We start from the raw sequence: 21,941 nt of genomic DNA on the forward strand, positions 1-21,941 counted from the left end.
TCACTCCAACTCCTCCTCCAAGGCCACAAGCCTCAGGGGCAAGTAGGAGGCCGACCCCGGAAACCAGGGGGGGGTTGGTGCGTCTGCCGGTCAGTCTGTTGAGGGACAATGTCCGGCAGACCCGCAGTCTGGCTGAAATAAAAAAATCTATAACCAAGGTGGAGCGCAGCCTGGGTGCAATGAGGGAGTCACTGGGTGAGGTGGCCACCAACTCAGTGGGGGTCATCACGTGTTTGTGGGACCTGAAAAACGCAACAACAGGCGTGGCCCAGGAGGTGACTGCCCTCACCCAGGCTGTGCAGGCCAATACCCGGGCTGGCCAGGCTAATACGGCTGACATTACTTCCTGTCTGACAAGGATAGCCGTTGCCTTGGAGGGAAGGCCAGCAGGAGGACAGACACCAGGGGAGGCTCCTTCTTCTCCTGCACAGACCCCCCCCCCCCATGAAAATACTCCCTCCCCTGCACAGACCCCCCCCCGTGAAGATCCCCCAGTCGGCCGTGGCCATCCCCGTGGCCGTGCCCGTGGCCGTGGGCAGCCCAGAAGGAGCACTCGGCAACATCCTTAAGTTGCAGGGGTACTTTTTTTTTTTTTTTTTTTTTTTTATACTGTACTTATGATTTGGTTTATGTGTGTGAATGATGTGTGAATGTGGGGGGGGTGGCATTCCTGAAAACATAAGGGTGTCACCCTCAGTTTTGGTGGAGTAGGGATCCCCAGGACCAGGGAGAAGTCATCCTAGGTTCCTGAATGGTGTATGAATGCACAGTGACATAATTGGAGCCGTGGCGGGGCGTTACTGCTCCCAAGTACCAAAGGGGGGGGTACTTGGATCTAATCCAATTCGATGTGCATGTGATGTGTCTGTGCTAGGGACCACAGTGACGTGCATTCATGCATTCTCATTGTGAGATAATTATTGTGCGTTTTCTACCCAAAAAAAACATTCTCATTGTCATATAAGTAATGTGCATTTTATGTGCAAAGAAAATTTTTACATGTCACATAATCTCTGTGATTTTTTCTGGGGAAAGCCAAAATAAAAAGATAATTAGGGTCCATTTACTGGGCAAAGATGCCTTCAGACAGTTGTCTCCTTATTGCCTGGCCCTCAGCAGACCGGGTAGAGGGGTTTGGGGGGGGATTGCCTGGGTGGGGGGTTAGGTCAGGACATATCTCAACATGCAGGCCCCTTCTCACAGCAAAATTATGGAGGATGCAACATGCCCCAATAATTTGGCAAACAAAGTCTGGGGAATACAAGAGTGTACCCCCAGTCTTGTCAAGGCATCTAAATCTGGACTTGAGAAGGGCAAATGTCCGCTCTACTATTGCCCGGGTCTGGATGTGCACCTCATTGAATTTGCGTTCTCCGGGTGTTTGGGGGTTCCTAAAGGGGGTCATCAGGTGGGGTCCCAACGCATATCCAGAGTCACCTGTAAGGGAAAAGACAGGAGGATATTAGTCATGCATGTGCCCCTTGTGATGTCTGCATCATGGGGGGGGCATACCTGACACCAATGTCACTCACCAATCAGCCAGCTGTCTCCATACACATTCTGCTCCAAGTCTTGGTAGATCTTGGTCTGCCGTAGGATGTAACTGTCGTGGCACGACCCTGGAAACTTGGCACAAACGTGCCAGATGAGGCCATGGGCATCTACGATCACCTGGACATTGATCGAATGCCAGCCTTTCCTGTTTCTGAACAGGTGTTCAGTTTCATGGGGGGGCTGTAGTGCCACATGGGTGCAGTCTATCGCCCCGATGGTCCTTGGGAAGCCAGCAATGCTGTAGAAGTCTGTCATGGCTTGCACACGCTGCTCCTCCTGGGTGGGCATCACAAACTGGTTGGTCATGCGCCGCAGTATGGCAGGGACCACCTGATGGACACATCTGCTCATTGTCGACTGCACCATCCCAGCCAGACCTCCAGATGCACGCTGGAATGAGCCACTGGATAAAAAATGGAGGGTTGCCATCACTTTATGAAGAGGTGTCAGGGCATGGGAGCGTCTGGTTGGGGTGATAAGATCCTCATGAAGAAGTTGGGTGATCTCCAGGATGGCTTCCCTATCGAACCTGTAGTTGCCATACACCTCATAATCTGGCATTTGCAAAAGATCACGCCGTGGACGATAAACTCTCGCCTGTGCCCTCATCCTCCTCCTCTGTGCCCTCCTCCTCCTTTGTGCCTGTAAGGCAGCAAGTGCCGTCAGAATCATAGCTGGCCCTGGCATTTTTCAACAAAGACCCTTCTCAACTATAGCTCTAAGCTCTAGTCACTACCTACAGCAAACCCTTCCACGGCATGTGTAAAATTAGGGCTGGTTTTATAATGTGGAAATTTAGTCAGGAAAACTAACAGGTGCGCACAGGGCGGAAAATACGGCGCACACACTTAATTTTGAGAATCGCCCTAACTCCCTCATTTGCATCTTTGCCTATCAAAAACAGCGGCGAGACTAGCGTAATTTGCGCCCGGGGATGCGCTGGTGTAACTAATTTAAGTACGGCTGAAAATACGGAAATCTTTGCTTAACTCGTTTTGAAGATCGTGCGCAAATATACGCGCCGTGTAAATTTAGAAAACTGGAGTTAAGTCTGCGTATCTCTTTTGGGAATCAGGCCCTGTGTTTTCTGCGTAAGTTACGATTTGCACGCGTAAAATTAGGGCTGGTTTTACAATGTGTAAAGTTAGTACACCATGTAAAACCAGACCTTTTTTTCGATCGCCGCAATTTTTTTTTAAATTTGAATTTTTTTTCCCGGCGCGTAAATTTTTTTTCACCCGTCGCAACTTTATTGTCCCGTCGCAATCCACAAAGCCCGGCGTAAATTACGTTCGCGCGCTGCACGTCGGGAAAAATGACGTCACACGCATGCGCAGTACGTCCGGCGCGGGAGCGCGCCTAATTTAAATGGGAATCGCCCATTTAAACTAGGAACGCCTTACGATGGACGGAGTTAAGTTGCGATGCCGCAATTTTCCGGGTAAGTGCTTTGAGGATCGGTACTTAACTTCGGAAAATTGCGGCAGTGTAACTTAACTTTGAAAAGTTAAGTTAGGCTGCATGTCTGTGGATTTGGCCCAATGTTCCTTACATTGGTGATCAGTGGGAAGAATGTTCCTTACATTGGTGATCAGTGGGAAGAATGTTCCTTACATTGGTGATCAGTGGGAAGAATGTCCCTTACATTGGTGATCAGTGGGAAGAACGCTCCTTACATTGGTGATCAGTGAGAAGAATGTCCCTTACATTGGTGATCAGTGGGAAGAATGTTCCTTACATTGGTGATCAGTGGGAAGAATGTTCCTTACATTGGTGATCAGTGGGAAGAATGTTCCTTACATTGGTGATCAGTGGGAAGAATGTTCCTTACATTGGTGATCAGTGGGATGAATGTTCCTTACATTGGTGATCAGTGGGAAGAATGTTCCTTACATTGGTGGTCAGTGAGAAGAATGCTCCTTACATTGGTGATCAGTGGGAAGAATGGGCCAGATCCACAAAAGAGATACGCCGACTTAACTCAAGTTTTCTAAATTTACACGGCGTGTATCTTTGCGCCCGATCCTCAAAACGAGAAGCGCCTGAAATTCCGGCTTTTCCGTCCTACCTAAAATAATTACACCTGCGCATTCTCGTGCGCAAATTACGCTAGGCACGCCGCTTTTTTTGATAGGCAAAGATGCAAATGAGGGAGATAGGGCGATCCACAGAATTAAGTGTGTGCGCCGTAGATTACGCCCTGTGCGCACCTGTTAGTTTCCCGGTGGGAATTTACACTTTATAAAAGCAGCCCTAATTTTACACATGCCGTCTGAATGTCTGCTGAAGCAACACCATTGAGGAAGAGCTCAGCACACACACACTTTCAGGACTACAATCTGTCTGCCAAAATGCCAGGACCATCAATGATCCTAGCGGCATTAGTGTCTATAGAGGCGCAAAGAAGGAGGAGGGCACAGAGGAGGAGGAGGAGGGCACAGGAGAGGGTATACTGCCCACGCCAAGATGTGTTTGGCATGCCTGCTTCTGAAGTATTCCGCAACTTCAGATTTAACCGTGAGGCCATCCTGGAATTAACCACAATCCTTCAGGATGATCTCACCAGCCCAACACAACGCTCCCATGCACTGCAGCCACTCATCAAAGTACTGGCAACTCTGCATTTTCTTGCCACTGGCTCTTTCCAACACACAAGTGGAGGCGTGGCTGGGATGGCACAATCCTCCATGAGCAGGTGTGTGCCCCAAGTGGTCCCTGCAATCCTGCGGCGCATGGGAAATCAATTTCAAAAACCCACCCAGGAGGACCAGCGTTTGAAGACCATGACAGACTTCTATCACATTGCCAGATTCCCACGCACCCTCTGGGCCATTGATTGTACCCATGTGGCACTACAACCCCCCCATGATACTGAGCACATGTTCCGGAATCGTAAAGGCTGGCATTCCATAAATGTGCAGGTGATCGTAGATGCCCATGGCCTCATCTGGCACGTCTGTGCTAAATTTCCGGGATCCTGCCATGACAGCTATATTTTCCGGCAGACCCAGATCTCCAGAGATTTGGACCAGAACATGTATGGAGACAGCTGGCTGATTGGTGAGTGACATGTGTGTCAGGTATGTCCCCCCCATGATGCTGACATCACAAGGGGCACATGCATGACTAATATCCTCCTGTCTTTTCCCTTACAGGTGACTCTGGATATGCCCTGGGACCCCACCTGATGACCCCCTTCAGGAACCCCCAAACCCCAGGAGAGCAACGCTACAACCAGGCGCACATACGTACCCGGGGAGTGGTTGAACGTACATTTGGGCTTATGAAGTCCCGCTTCAGATGCCTGGATAAGTCTGGGGGTACATTGTTGTATTCCCCAGACTTTGTGTGCCAGATAATCGGGGCATGTTGTATACTCCACAACTTTGCCCTGAGAAGGGGACTGCATATTGACTTATGTGATGACCTGACCCCCGACCCAGGCAATACCCCCCCAACCAACTCTACCCGGTCTGCTGAGGGCACAGCAGCCAGGAGACGCCTTGCTGAAGGCATTTTTTCCCAGTAAACGTACATGAATAATGTCACAATAAGAATGTATCTTTTCCCTGTAAATGCACATCAATAAAGTCACAATGATTATGCATGAATGCACACCACTGTGGTCCCTAGCACAGACACATCACATGCACATCGAATTGGATTAGATCCAAGTCCCCCCCCCCTTTGGGACTTGGGAGCAGTAACGCCACGCCACGGCTCCAATTATGTCACTGTGCATTCATACACCATTCAGGAACCTGGGATTGCACTTCTCCCTGGTCCTGGGGATCCCTACTCCACCAAAACTGAGGGGGACACCCTTAATTTATCAGGAATGCCACCCCCCCACATTCACACATCATTCACACACATAAATCAAATCATAAGTACAGAAGACCAAATTAAATAATAAAAAAAAAAAAATGCATAAACAAAAAAACAAAAGTATCCCTGCTAATTAATTAGCGGCGGCGATGGCTACGCCTTGGCTGGGCAGCGGCACGGGCAGGGGCATGGGCAGGGGCACGGGCAGGGGCACGGCCAGGGCCACGGCCAGGGCCACGGGCACGGCTACGCCGTCGCGGAGGATGTCCATTGGGGGGGGTGAGCTGGGGAAGTAGGAGCCTCCTGGGGGGGGTGAGCTGGGGAAGGAGGAGCCTCCTGGGGGGGGTGAGCTGGGGAAGGAGGAGCCTCCTGGGGGGGGTGAGCTGGGGAAGGAGGAGCCGCCCCTGCTGGCCTGCCCTCCATGGCCCCTGCAATTCGAGTGAGACAGGCAGTGAGGGCAGCCGCATTGGCCTGGCCAGACCTAGTATTGTCCTGCACAGCCTGGGTCAGGGCACTCAGCTCATGGGCCACGCGTGTTGTGGCGGTCTGTATGTCGTTCAAACATGTAATGACCGCCGTTGAGTTGGTGGCCACATCACCGAGTGCCTCCATCATTTCACCCTGGCTGTGCTCCATCTGGGTAATTTTTTCAAGTATTTTCCCAAGAGTGCGGGTCTGCCGGGCATTGTCCTTCACCACACTGGCCGACAGACGCTCGCCCACAGCCACGGTCTCCTGGGTTGGCCCCCTGGCTGCCGCTGAGTCTTGCGGGCCTGGAGGAGGGGAGAGAGTGACCCTTGTGACTGGAGGCCTGTTGGGGGAGAAGTGGGAGGGGCTACCCCTGATGGTGGCCTGACTGGTGCCAGCCTCAGGGGTAGCCTCAGGGGAAGACTCAAAGGTCATCATATCAGTGGCCAGGAGGACTTCCCGGCCAATCTGCATATTTTCGTCCTCCTCCCCCTCATCATCCTCCTCCCACACATCCTCCTCCCCCTCAACCTCCTCCCCCTCAACCTCCTCATGAGGGGAGGTTTGGCCAATCCCCTCCCCTGGGGAATCCTGCCCTTCTTGGGACTCATCATCAGCCTGTCTTGGGGGTGGTGCAGCAGCCTGGCCCGATGGGCCTGCAACCTCCTGGCCTGCAACCTCCTGGCCTGCAACCTCCTGGCCTGCAACCTCCTGGCCATCTGTGGAGGACACAAAACAATCACATGTTTGAGGAACCACACACTTGGCACATCTTCCCTTCCCCCACCCACACATGCTAATCAACAGAGATTCCAAAAAAAAACGTACCTGTCCTCCTCGGAACATCTGACGTATAGCCAGGCAGGCCCACCACCTGCTGTGGGTGGAAACACTGGGCCACTGCCCATTCCTCCTCCGTCAGTCTGACTGGGCAGGGTCCCCCTCCTCCAGTGCCCCTGGTATGGGCGTCGATCCTTGCCATCTTATTCCGGACGACGCTCCTCAGATCATTTATTTTTTTCTGTATGCCAGCGGGGGTCCTGGTCTCCCCCCCCGCCGCATTGATCTGGTCCTTGATCTTTTTAATAAGATGCCTCCTCCTGGCCGGGGTGGTGTTCTGGTTCTCAGGGCCATGCAGAAATCGCCCATATTTCACAATGCCCCGAGCAAGAATTTGCTTCTCTCCCAGGGTGAAATTAAGCTTCCTGCGTTTGGGGGGCATCACATACACCACCCAGCAACAACAAACACACCCGACAAACAATCTAGAATACACACCCAAAAACCAGACAAAAATATACACCACAAAAAACTAAAACAAATATAAACACACAAGGACACAGCTAATATAAATTCAAAAACAAACAAACACGCACAAACAAAAAAACAAAAAACAAACACCAAAAAACAATCAGTAAAAACACTAACAAACAAATTAAATAAAGACACTTCGCAAAAACAAACAACAACTAGACTCTCCAACTCCTCAAACACTTTTCTCACAAACACAACTTACCAACAAACAAACAAACAGAGCAGAAGCAAATTGCTCATGGAAGGGAAACAATGGGATATACTTTTGCAAGGGAAGTGTGTGTGTGTGGGCCTTTTTAGACACAGGGCGATCCTCAAACTAAGTACACTTGGCCTTTTACCTATCTCACTGAGTGCGCCGAGACCAGTTCTGCACATGCCCAGTGAGGTCCCGATTCGTGCGCGCATGCGCAGTACGGCCAGCGCCTCATTTGCATGGGGTCACGGCTCATTACAATGAAGCACGCCCACTTCCTTCCCACTTGCAAAAACCCCGCCTTACGCCTCGGAATTTAAGTTACGCTGGCGCAAATTTAGACGCAAATGCGCTGTGGATACGGCACTTACGACACCAACTTAGGGCAACGTAACTTAAATGACATAAGTTAGGACAAACTAAATTTGCACCGCTGGCTGAGGATCTGGCCCATTGTTCCTTACATTGGTGATCAGTGGGAAGAATGTCCCTTACATTGGTGATCAGTGGGAAGAATGTCCCTTACATTGGTGATCAGTGGGAAGAATGCTCCTTACATTGGTGATCAGTGGGAAGAATGTCCCTTACATTGGTGATCAGTGGGAAGAATGCTCCTTACATTGGTGGTCAGTAGGAAGAATGCTCCTTACATTGGTGATCAGTGGGAAGAATGCTCCTTACATTGGTGATCAGTGAGAAGAATGCTCCTTACATTGGTGATTAGTGAGAAGAATGTTCCTTACATTGGTGATCAGTGGGAAGAATGTCCCTTACATTGGTGATCAGTGGGAAGAATGGGCCAGATCCACAAAAACCTGACGTAACTTAAAAAATCCAATTTAAGTTACACTGGCTTAAAGTTTCTACCTAAGTGCCTGATCCACAAAGCACTTATCTAGAAATTTCAGGCTGTGTAACTAAAATTCCGCCGGCGCAAGGCGTTCCTATTCAAATGGGGCGAGTCCCATTTAAATGAGGCGCGCTCCCGCGCCGGCCGTACTGCGCATGCGCGTCGGCCGTACTGCGCATGCGCGAAGTTACGTTACGCCGAGTTTTGAGGATCGCGACGGCTTAAAGTTGCGTCGGGGAAAAAAAAAATGACAGCGGCATGCATTCCTGAGGGAGAACTCCATGCCAATTTTCAAAGAAAAAACCGGCATGGGTTCCCCCCCCAGGAGCATACCAGGTCCTTAGGTCTGGCATGGGTTGTAAGGAGACCCCCCCACGCCGAAAAATTGACGTAGGGGGTCCCCCTACAATCCATACCAGACCCGTATCCAAAGCACGGTACCCGGCCGGCCAGGAAGGGAGTGGGGACGAGCGAGCGCCCCCCCCCCCCTCCTGAGCCGTGCCAGGCCGCGTGCCCTCAACATGGGGGGGTTGGGTACTCTGGGGCAGGGGGGCGCACTGCGGGCCCCCCCACCCCAGAGCACCCTGTCCCCATGTTGATGAGGACAGGACCTCTTCCCGACAACCCTTGCCATTGGTTGTCGGGGTCTGCGGGCGGAGGCTTATCGGAATCTGGGAGTCCCCTTTAATAAGGGGGCCCCCAGATACCGGCCCCCCACCCTAAGTGAATGGATATGGGGTACATCGTACCCCTATCCATTCACCTGGAGGCAAAAAGTAAAAGTTAATAAACACACAACACAAGGCTTTTTAAAATATTTTATTATTCTGCTCCGGACGCCCCCCCTGTCTTCGTTATTAGCTCAATTACCAGGGGGGGCTTCTTCTTCCGCTCTCCGGGGGTCTTCTCCGCTCTCCGGGGGTCTTCCGCTCTCCGGGGGGGCTTCTCCGCTCTCCGGGGGTCTTCTCCGGACTCCGGGGGGCTTCTTCCATCTTCTCCCCTCTTCCGCTCTTGACTCGGCGAACCCCGGTTCTTCTGCAGCTCTCCGGTGCCTTCTTCTTCAGCGCTGGCTGCCTGCTATGTTTGTGTGTTAGCTCGATTTCAAACAGGCAGCCGGCGCGGTCTTCTGTGGCGTCAGGGTCTTCTGGTCTTCTGTTCTTCCGATGTTGTCTCGTCGCCTGTTGTCGCTGTAATGATGGAAGCGCGCCTTGCATCCCATTTATATAGGCATCACCGTCCCATCATGCTCCGGTAGGTACCCACGTGGTGGGTGCCTACCCACGTGCACCCACCACGTGGGTACCTACCGGAGCATGATGGGACGGTGATGCCTATATAAATGTGATGCAAGGCGCGCTTCCATCATTACAGCGACAACAGGCGACGAGACAACATCGGAAGAACAGAAGACCAGAAGACCCTGACGCCACAGAAGACCGCGCCGGCTGCCTGTTTGAAATCGAGCTAACACACAAACATAGCAGGCAGCCAGCGCTGAAGAAGAAGGCACCGGAGAGCTGCAGAAGAACCGGGGTTCGCCGAGTCAAGAGCGGAAGAGGGGAGAAGATGGAAGAAGCCCCCCGGAGTCCGGAGAAGCCCCCCCGGAGTCCGGAGAAGCCCCCCCGGAGAGCGGAAGACCCCCAGAGAGCGGAGAAGACCCCCGGAGAGCGGAAGAAGAAGCCCCCCCTGGTAATTGAGCTAATAACGAAGACAGGGGGGGCGTCCGGAGCAGAATAATAAAATATTTTAAAAAGCCTTGTGTTGTGTGTTTATTAACTTTTACTTTTTGCCTCCAGGTGAATGGATAGGGGTACGATGTACCCCATATCCATTCACTTAGGGTGGGGGGCCGGTATCTGGGGGCCCCCTTATTAAAGGGGACTCCCAGATTCCGATAAGCCTCCGCCCGCAGACCCCGACAACCAATGGCAAGGGTTGTCGGGAAGAGGTCCTGTCCTCATCAACATGGGGACAGGGTGCTCTGGGGTGGGGGGGCCCGCAGTGCGCCCCCCTGCCCCAGAGCACCCACCCCCCCCAGGTTGAGGGCACGCGGCCTGGCACGGCTCAGGAGGGGGGGGGCGCTCGCTCGTCCCCACTCCCTTCCTGGCCGGCCGGGTAGCGTGCTTTGGATACGGGTCTGGTATGGATTGTAGGGGGACCCCCTACGTCAATTTTTCGGCGTAGGGGGGGTCCCCTTACAACCCATACCAGACCTAAGGGCCTGGTATGCTCCTGGGGGGGAACCCATGCCGGTTTTGTTTTTTACAAATTGACGTGGAGTTCTCCCTCGGGAAAGCATACCAAATGCCGTCGCTGCAATGGGCCTTTACAAGGTGTGACTAACTTTACACTTTGTAAAACGAGCCCTAATTTTACACTTGCAAAATAACACTTACGGCGCAAAAAAGAAGCTAGAAAGCTTTGTGGATCGCCTTAAGTGCTAATTTGCATACTAGCAACGGCATTTCGACTCGAAATGCCCCCAGCGGCGGATGCGGTACTGCATCCTAAAATTAGGCAGTGTAAATCAATTACACATGCCGGATCTTCTGTGTAACTTTGGAAAAAGCCTTTTGAGGATCGTTTCCAAAGTTACACACAGACTGAACAGCACTTAAGTCGGAGTATCTCTTTTGAGGATCTGGCCCCATGTTCTTTACATTGGTAGTCAGTGAAAATGATTTAAAGTAAATACAATTATTTCAATTTTTTTTAAAACACACCCATAATCCCTTCACACACGCTATATAAAAAGGGTTATGTAGGATGAGCATATGTATGTAAACAATAATGGATACATGTATAGTATCCACCAGAACATCAGAGTGAGAGCAATTCTAGGGCCATAATTCATAGTTAAAGGGGTTGTATGGGTTCAGGTTTTTTTTTATAACAAACATGTTATACTTACCTCCACTGTGCGGTTTGTTTTGCACAAAGTGGCCCCGATCGTCATCTTCTGGGGTCCCACGGAGGCTCTCACGGTTCCTCCCCGCAAGAGCTAACCCCCTCTGGGAAGCTCTCTCCCGAGTGGGTTACCTTGCGGGTGCACTCCTGTGTGATACACTTGGTGGCCATACCCGATAAGTGTATGACTTAGCCCCACCCCCTGGTGTGCAACAACATTAATTTGATTGACAGCAGTGAGAGCCAATGGCTGCGCTGCTATCAATCTAACCAACAAAGAGCCGATTGGAAAGCTATGCGGGAATATTGTGCTAATTTATGAAAACCTTAATTTCGAAAATGTACCATTGTTGCACTTTAATGTACATTTTATTTTTCTTTAATTCCTATAATAAACATTTATTTGGAACATAGCATCCAGAAATTCTTTGAACGCATGCAATATGGGCAGTGCAATATGTAGGTAGGATTTGTGTGGATGCAGCTTGAACGTGGGCAGGGACACATGGGCCCCATGATCTCCTTTTGCCCGGGGGCCCCATGAGCTGTCAGTCCGCCCCTGCTGTAAAGTGTGGGCTTTGATCAATAAAATCACTGATATTTATGACTAGGATTTGACTAAGAGCATCACCTGGATTGCATCCCGATCAGCATGTCAGAGAAGGGTCCACTGCTGCTAAGCAACCTGCAGGGAGCTCAACTGTCTACAACCAATAGAGATGGGCTCGGGTGTGTTTGAAATCCCACATGCCCGATCACGCCAGGAAGCCGACACTCCACAGTGCTAATCAATGTATGGGCTGCCTAAGAGCTAAGACCAGCCATAGACAGTTTAAATCTCAGCTGGTTCAGCAGAAACTGGCTGAGATTTGAACCATTAATGAGCAGATTCTCTTATAATTATCACTAGTGGTTGCTGTATAGTCACTAGTGATAATCACTGTTTGTCGGGAGAATATAATTGCTGGGCAGGAGTGATATTCCCTTGTCACCACTGTCTGTTGATGGGGGAATCATGCAAGTTTCTTTCCTGCAATCTGAGGATGCAGGAAAGAAATTTGCACCGTATATTATCTGCCTAACTGAAAGTGAAAGTAAATTGTGAATGTTTTGAAAGAACAGGAGAGGGGGAGGGAGACAGATCAGGGGGGGCAGAAGGGATGGAGATAATGTAGTTCAGTGACTACAGTGTACTGCAGTCTGCAGTGCACACACTTAAACACGGTCCAGGCTAGAATATCTGGTTGTGTGAGCGCTCGCATTATGCAGTGTCGGCGAGCACAGGGAGGGGGAGGAATCCCCCGCAGATCTGACTGGGGATGCTCTCCCTCTCGGGGAGCAAAATACAAAAAATTTTATTTTGGGGGGGGGGCACATGGTGGGGCACAGCATGATGTTGGGGGGGTCAGGGCCCCCTCTGCCCCCCCCCTAGGGACGCCTCTGCCTTTTGCAGCAGACACATCTCTAGAACTGTTAAGAGGAGACTGTGTGAATCAGGCCTTCATGGTAGAATATCTCCTAGGAAACCACTGCTAAAGAAAGGCAACAAGCAGAAGAGACTTGTTTGGGCTAAAGAACACAAGGAATGGACATTAGACCAGTGGAAATCTGTGCTTTGGTCTAAACTTGAGATCTTTGGTTCCAACCCCCGTGTCTTTGTGCGACGCAGAAAAGGTGAACGGATGGACTCTACATGCCTGGTTCCCACCGTGAAGCATGGAGGAGGAGGTGTGGTGGTGTGGGGGTGCTTTGCTGGTGACACTGTTGGGGATTTATTCAAAATTGAAGGCATACTGAACCAGCGTGGCTACCACAGCATCTTGCAGCGGCATGCTATTCCATCCGGTTTGCGTTTAGTTGGACCATCATTTATTTTTCAACAGGACAATGACCCCAAACACACCTACAGGCTATGTAAGGGCTATTTGAGCAAAAAGGAGAGTGATGGGGTGCTGCGCCAGGTGACTACCTCTTGAAGCTCATAAAGAGAATGCCAAGAGTGTGCAAAGCAGTAATCAAAGCAAAAGGTGGCTACTTTGAAGAACCTAGAATATGAAATATATTTTCAGTTGTTTCACACTTTTTTGTTATGTATAATTCCACATGTGTTAATTCATAGTTTTGATGCCTTCAGTGTGAATCTACAATTTTCATAGTCATGAATATAAAGAAAACTCTTTGAATGAGAAGGTGTGTCCAAACTTTTGGTCTGTACTGTATATATCAGGGACATGCAGACAGGGGAGGCAGGTGAGGCAGAGCCATGAACATACAAAAAAAAAACGATTCAAAGGTCATAGCTCGGCGGCCTTGGTCAAAATATGGGGCTCCTAGGACCCATGGTTTTGGAGATATGGGGCTCCTTGTGCAGCCTGTCAGAAGCTACATGCAGCGTGGCTAGTTTAAATACAAGCTGGCACACTCTGTTTGCAGCAGACTGAGAGGATGAGCTCACAGTGCCTCTCACTTCTTGTCAGAGGCACTGAGCTCAATGTACAGCGTGGATCCTTGGACCAATGGCAAAGTAACATTGGCCTGAACTGTCCAATAAAAATGCTGCAGTGGAGGCTCTCCTCTCACTGCAGTGTCATATAAGGGAGCATGTGTCTAAAAGACAAATGCTCCCTTCCAACCCAGCCCTCCTAACTACAAGGAAAAAACATAAAAAAAATGAAGTATAAGATTTACCCAGAATCCCATGTTTTTCTCACACAGTCAAGAGGGAGAATGAGAATCTTCTGCTGATGAAAGGGTACTGTTTTAATCAAGCTTAATTATATATTATTATGCGACGCCCGGCGCTTTCAATACAATTTACATGTGGAATCTTAAAAAATACACTTTAATTTCATTTTTCATGCTGAAATAAAATAATCCTTGTCTCACAAGTTTAGCATTAGAAGAAAAACAAATATGATGCGAAACCAGGAAGGAGACATGGCGGGTAAATGAATGGCGGGCAAGCCTCTCTACCTTCTCTCTGTAAATGGTTAAGTCTGAAGTAAAAAAAAAAAAGAAGAAAAACAAAAATAAAGAAGAACAAGAAAAAAAACTGAATATAGTGGCAGCAAAACTAAACCACAACCCATCAGCGTCGACATGCAATAAATGTACCTATTATACCAGACTAATATCACATAACATTATCCTCATTCTGTGGCAGACATATAACAGTGAGAAATTATCCCTATATATAATGGGCCATATTCTGAGTAAAGTTACGATGGAGTAACTCAGGATACTCCATCGTAACTCCCTTTTTTGACCCGTGTATCTATGCTCCTGATTCTTAGAATCATTTTTGCATAGATACACTTAAGATCCGCCATCTGTAAGTCACTTACACTGGCGGATCTTAAATGCAATGACGCCGGCCGCCGCTAGATGGCATTTACATGAAGGAGTCATTTGCATATGCAAATGATCCTTCTACGCCGATTCACGAACGAGTTCGCATCGCGTAACCGTCGCTAACGTCGTTTGCGTAAGCGGAAACTTACCCCTGCTATATGAGGGGTAAGTTTCCGCAAGTCTCGCGTAGGCCATGTTACGGATGGCGTCGGGTCCCCGTCGTGTTTTTTCGTCGGATACGTCGTTTACGTAAGTCGTTCTTGCATACGACTTTACGTCAATGACGCACACGTCGGCGTCATTGACGTTTTCCGCCGAGAACTGGAGCATGCGCACTGGGCTTTTTGCAGCCCGGCGCATGCCCAGTTCTTTTGTATCGGGGGCGCGCTTCATTTGAATAGAAGCCGCCCCCTTGGAGATCCGCCAGGCTACGCCGGGACACTTACACTCCGCTGTCCCAACTTATGGAGCAAGTGGTTGGGGAATACAACACCTGCTCCAGTAAGTTGGGACAGCGGAGTGTAAGTGCCCTAAGCGCAGCAGGCGGAGATTTACTCAGAATATGGCCCAATGTATTTAGCTTAGTCTGAGCTAACACTGCAATAACCTTAATGATACAAGGGAAAAGGGGGATAAACCCAGCACCACTAGCCACGGGTCCCATAACATGCAAAACCTATTTGGGTGAGCCCTACGTTGACAAATTTGCTGTTCTTTCAGTAGGGTAATATTGACTTGTTGTTTCCAGTCATCAAATGTGGGGGCTAGGAGACATCCATTTCATGGCTATGATTTTGCGAGCAATAAATAGGAGTCTCAGTATTGGCATTCTAATTTCAAGAGGAAATTGTTCTTCATCAATTTCTCCCAATAAACATATTGCATTTGGTACTCTCTTTTAATTGTATCTGCCAGAACTTGCCAATAGCGGACAAGCTTAGGGCAGTTCCAAAGCATATGAAAAAAATCAGCTGGGGTGCCCTGACATCTCGGACAGTCCGGGGTAGTTCTACAACCCCATTTAAATAGTTTAAGTGGGGTTCGATACACTCTATGAACAACATTTTCTTAATTCAGCCTATGAAAAGGGAAGGCAGATTTTTTTTGCTTGGGAATACAAACTGCTTACTTTCCCACTCAGAAATTGCGGCCTGTTCCAATTAAGGCTTGAAACGTATGGTGCAATGCTATTCAATGTTTATGTTGTAAATTGTACACACAAAATAATCCACGTTTTTTTGTTCCAGGTGTAATACACACAGTTAATCCATAAGAAACTACAGCCTGCCCAAACAGGCTTGATATCTGTAGTGCAAATCTTTACCTTTTTTATTTTCTTCAATCTACGAAATAAGACATTTTCATTTTTACTTCGAGGTGCAATGTGCTTGCTCTTTATTATCCAATAAAGGCTTCAAAAATGTAATGTAACCTTTTTTATTTTTAATCTAACACAAAAAAAGATGCATTTTTTTAATTCAATGTGCAATGTGCTTGCTCTCTCCCTCAGAAATTGTAGCCTATGTAACAAAGGCTTCTAAGGTGTCCCACAAATCTGTGCATTTTTTTATTTATTGAAAAAAATATAGACAATTTTTTTCTTTCCACATATACTATGTCTGCTCAATCTAAAATTGTGGCCTGGCAAAAAAGGCCTACAAGCTGGGGTGCTAAATGTAAAAATTGTGGTTTTTGCAGTCTCTAAATCAAATAATAAAAAGACAATATCTGTGCTAGATGCAAACAAGATATAAAGAAATTCACTAAAAACACCCAAGTCAGTAAACCAGCCACCAGCAGAAAAAAAAACGATATAGAAAGTTTTTATAGCAAAGTATACAAATACTGCAGCAGTGGTAATGAGACTCCTCCAATGCAGTCATTATAAAAAAAAAAGTCTTTCAACATTGTGTCTTTAATAAAAGTCCCAAGTATGTAGCTTCATCACTCCACTCCAATCAAAATAGATTTTCCGCAGTCGGGGTGAGAATGAGGCTTCTGTGAATACCAAACCAGATACCTTCACCCAGGGCTGTATCTTGGCCTAGGCCAACAAGGCCTAGGCCTAGGGCGGCACCTTGCGGGGGGCGCCAAAAAAGCCGCCCCCACGAAAAAAGCTCCCCCCGAGTCCCGGCTACTGCGGCCACCTCCCGCAAATACAGCCCCCGGCATCGGCCAGCTAGGTGTGCGGCACTTGCTAACATTATGGGCAGGGATCGGTGCTTGCAGTGTTAGCGGCCGCCGCAGAGTGTTTTTCTTTTTTTTTGCTGATGATGACGGTTGCTCTCCTAGGCTGTACTGTATGGGTCTGTGTAACTCTGGCCGGGGAGTGGCTCCGACCAATCCACCTGACTCCTGCTGCGGAGTGATCTCTGAGGGAGGGCATGGGCTCCTGTACAGTGTCAGCAACGCGGGTCGCGGGCCTCGAGGCGGGGGAGGAAGGAACTGGAAGCCATCACAAGCTGCCCAAGGAGCCGACTGACTGACTGACTCTGAGTGAAGTAGCCAGAGAGTAAGTCATGAAGGGGAGGATTGTTGTTCTTCTGACTGAGGGAGCACGGACAGTCACAGGACTCAGGGAGGGACTGGTCTGGGACTGCGGGTCAGTGCAGGAGAAAAAGCACAGAGCCAAGGAGGAGGAGGAAAGAAGGTGCTGCTGCAGATCTGGATACCTACCTAAGTGTTTTAGCATGTGCAATGATAATGATTGCATCTATATTCTGCAATCATCAGTACAGGCCAGGGCCTTGCTAATTGAAGTGGTGATTAACTCATTCAGGAAAACATGGGCAAGTCTGTTTTATGCAGTGCCAAGCAAAGCAAATGCTTCCCTGTAAAGTTTGGAAGTTTGCAGGGAAGCATTTGCTTTGGCACTGCATAAAACAGACTTGCAGCTTCTGCAAACCTGCACAGTGATGCAGCAGCCCATGTTTTCCTGAATTAGTTCATCATCACCACTTCAATTAGCAGGGCCCTGGCCTGCACTGATGATTGCAGAATGCAGATGCAATCATTATCATTGCACATGCTAAAACACTTAGGTAGGTAGGTACCCAGATCTGCAGCAGCACCTTCTTTCCTCCTCCTCCTTGGCTCTGTGCTTTTTCTCCTATGCTGCGACAGCCACTGCACTGACCTGCAGTCCCAGACCAGTCCCTCCCTGAGTCCTTCACTATATTTTGAAAATGTCTGCCCCAGTCTTGGTTCGTGCCTATCCCTGAGTATGGGCCCGGGGGTTGGGAGCGACTGACACCCCCATAAAACGGCAGGTGACTGGCCAGACCGGGCGCACGTAATTGAACTGGTGGAGGCAGAGCCTAATGCTCCACCTACCCTCCTCCTCGTGGCACCCTTACAGTACATATTCTGCCTGGTTCTGGTCTCTCTGTGACGATAGGAGGAGGAGAAAGAGGAGGACAACTGTAACCCCCAGGCGGCGGCCAGGACAGCAGGTACAACAATTACTATTACTTTTGTGCGTGTGCCAAGCAGAATACAAAGTGCTAAACGTGGATAATATATAAAAACCATATTGCAATTAAGTGCTCCGTGCATGATACAAACTCATTAAAAATGAGTTTGCATTGATTTCAATATGTGCAAAGGGCTCCATGCTATAATGAAAACCTAACTAATATACACTAATAAGCTGTTATATTATGAAACTGATGAGGCGGCACTCTTAGGCTGCACTGGTGGGCACTGATAGGCTGCACTTGTGGGCCCCGATTAGGCTGGACTCATAAGCTACACTGATAGGGCAGGTCTTAATCAGGAATGGGTGTGGCCTTGACAGGAAGGGGTGGGTCGTATTTAAATTAGGGGGTACATTCGTTTAGTCAGGCCTAGGGCAGCACAAAACCTAAATACACCTCTGCCTTCACCACAATTAAAATAAAGGCTTACCAGTAAGTTCGACCTCAAAGCCTAAAGGTCACTATGGTACCATACCCACACAGGATTTAGGATTAGGAATGGAATACAGCCACTGCTTTGATGCAACATGCCCATTTAGTCATTATGGTGCAAATCTGTAATAGTTTTTTGTCTTTGTACCATTGTCCGTTCTGTCTGTCATGTTGCATGTTTTTTCAATGTCCAATTGATCATTGTACTCAATTGTCCATTTCCCTCTAGATAATTATTTGATCACTGTACTTTACTATACTTATATATTCTCAACATTTTATTAATTAATACATTTTGTATATTTATACCTTGAATATCTCCTGACCAATCACTTCCTGTTGCTCATAGTAACTTCTTTTGGCCTGTCCTTGGCCGCCCTCCTTCTCTTCTCCCCTCCTCCCCCATTTCTTAACATACTGTATAGCCAGGTTACAGCAACAGAACCCATGTGGGTTTACCCCCTAATCGGGGCACATTACTCTCCATTTGATTATTTCATGGTCATCTTGCGCCATCCCTATCCCCACCATTCCCCTTTTCATTTTACCAAATCTGTAATACATTTACATCTTCATTCTCCTGATATTTGTTTTTTTTTTATTTCCGGATGTGTTTGCTCTCTCTCTCTTAGAAATTGATGCCTATCCATGAAAAGGCTCAAAGCGTGTGCTGTAAATCTGTGCATTTTTTTGTCTTTTAAATTCAAAACAAATAGACACTATTTTTCCCATATTCAATATACCTGTTCATTCTCACTAGTAAAATGCAATTGACCTCCAACTAAACTGCATTCACCTGCTTAAGGTTGCTATTGCATTGTGGAGACCTATGTGTAGAGACAAATGCACATTAACACAAGCCCTAATAAGAATTTTAACACATTTTTTAACACATTTTTTAGTTAGGTAAAACAGTCATTATATATATTATATATTCACACACACATACATACACATAGTATAATTAGCCTATTCATTTTTTTAATTTGTACTCTCCTATATTAAGATGTCCTTATTTGATCCTCTGTAATTTGCTATTAAAAATCACTGTACCGCTGTACCTATTTTTACTTAATGGTGTATGAATAAGGAATTCCTCATTTGCAATAAACAGATGTAAGTATCTGGCATGAACACACTTGGCTCATCTGTTTATTTCACATGATATTTGACTAGCAGTCAGAGACATCCCAGAAATACTCCAAATATAGCACAGTTCTTAGGCAATAATTATTACGATATTTGAAGAGCATACCTCTCTTTTCCAGTAGCTGTTGTTCCTAAAAATACAAATACCATATATATACACATTTAAAAAGTCAGATCTTTTTTTAAAACACATTTAATGATAAAACATTGGTTACCCTTAATACAATGAGCATGCTACTGAAAATATTACTTTTCTGACAAACCAAATCCACATTTGCACTTAGGTGGATACCACTAATTAGCTTTTTTTTTCATTAGTTTATGTTTTTCCATAAAAGTAGAACATCCTAAAATCATAGCATGCATAGATTCATTAACATTTTTCAACCAAAACTTTGTTTGTTTTTTAAATAGAATATGAATGGGTCAACCCCTGATCAAGTTTTTTTTTCCTGCCTGTGTCCCACTGAAGAAATTACTTTCACTTCCTGTACTGGAGATGCAACCAAAAAAATTAAAATATTAACACTTTTAGATATTGCAAGTTTTCAAAAGACATGTCTCTTTATTAGCTATGGTGTCCTTTCCAAATGTCCATTCAAAGCAGCATCAAAGACTACATCACCTGCCATACTAAGGGGGTGGTATATTTACTCTATTGTAAGTGTGGTCTCCAGTATGTGGGGAGGACCACATGTACATTGGGGATTAGAGTGGGTGAACATTTGGCCAATATTAGAAAAGGCTTTGTGGGACACAGCTTATCAAAACACTTTAAAAATAAGCTTTTTGAAGTGTGAAACGTAGTGGATCTTCGACCTCAAATGTTATCGCCCATGGGGGCTTAACGTAGAATGGGATATCAACTCATTTATTAATAACAACTTAATTAGATTATACACATCTTGTGGGAACGTTGAGGCCTAGATCCCTGGTGTTTTGCTTTTTACCACAGAAAAGTCCTGTCAGAAGTGTTTATTTGTTTATACTTTTGCTTATCTATTTTGTTTTTTCCTTGCCATATAGTGAATTACAGGGTAGTGAAGTTAAAATATTTATGCCCTAATCAGAGTATTGCTACAGGTAAACTTGTTTTGAGGTTATCTCTTATATTTCTATAAACATCACAAGGTAGAATCATAAGGTAGTGAAATAAAAATATATATGCCCTAAGTAGAGCATTATAACTGGTAAACTTTTTTCCGAGGGGAGGTCATCTCTCGATATATTTTTTTTTTTTTTTTTCATTCAAATTTAAGTTTATTTTCAATAAAAGTACATACATTTGTACTATAACAGCAGTATACAAGTCAGTAATACACAGAAAATAATAAATCAAATGCATTGCTTTACATATTAGATGGTCCTGTCGTAGAAACTGTCTATCATATACAGCCATATCATATGCTCATCACCATACGGTGAGAGTATAACAGTTTGTAATAGCTAAGAAGAAAAGCTAGGTTTAACCAATAATTTATAATTAAATAAATAAAAGGATATTTCCATATACTATATAATTCCTTAGGGTTATTGTTGTCACACAATAAAAAACCCCATGTGTGTACTGGATCTAATTTCATGGAACGAATAAAGGATAGGATTTCTGGAGAACAATGACCTCTCTGACACCCCTACTGGGAACTGTCTGTGCCCAAGAGGTTAAGTAAACCTTTCAATCCCCCCTCCCTCCCTCCAATAATTATCACTAATACCCACCGGTATCTGTAAATATATATTCTCAAAACCCTTAACATACCTAACATCCCCAAAAGTTTGGTGGAATCTTTTAACAACCTAAACATAGGCTAATACAAATGTTTATATATATCTTTTTTTTTTTTTTCTAAACATAACACTCTGAGAATGAGAAATAACAAGGATTTTATCCTCGTATAAAAGACAAAAATATCAAATCAAAGAACAATCAATGAAAAGAAGAGAGAAAAAAAAAAGACAGAAGACAAAAAGAGGAGCAAAAAAGAAAGTACGAAGAAGATCAGGGGAAAGTAAAAGGAAAAAGAAATGGCAGCCTGCCTGCCAACGAACAACATCGTCCTAAGGATATAAATATCATCACAGCCTTTATGGGGTAAAAGATATTCCCATAAATTTCATCCACGGTTCCCATATTTCATGGAAAAGAGTAGACATATCCAACATGGAACAGACCCTCTTTTCTTGTTCCATAATCCATGTAACCTTTTGTTTCATATACCGGATGGAGACAGTAGACTTTTTCCACGCAGCTGCGATTGTGATCCTGGCACCTGTCAGAATGTATAGGATGAGTTTTCTAGTAACCTTGGAGGTTTGGGGTAACATCCCGTGAAGTAAAGCAATAGTGGGGGATTGATGCAAATTACAGCCTGTGACACGTCTTATTATGTTGAACACCTTATTCCAGTATCCACGT

The sequence above is a fragment of the Rana temporaria genome, chromosome 1, assembly GCF_905171775.1.
Source record: "Rana temporaria chromosome 1, aRanTem1.1, whole genome shotgun sequence".
In the NCBI taxonomy this organism is placed as follows: Eukaryota; Metazoa; Chordata; class Amphibia; order Anura; family Ranidae; genus Rana; species Rana temporaria.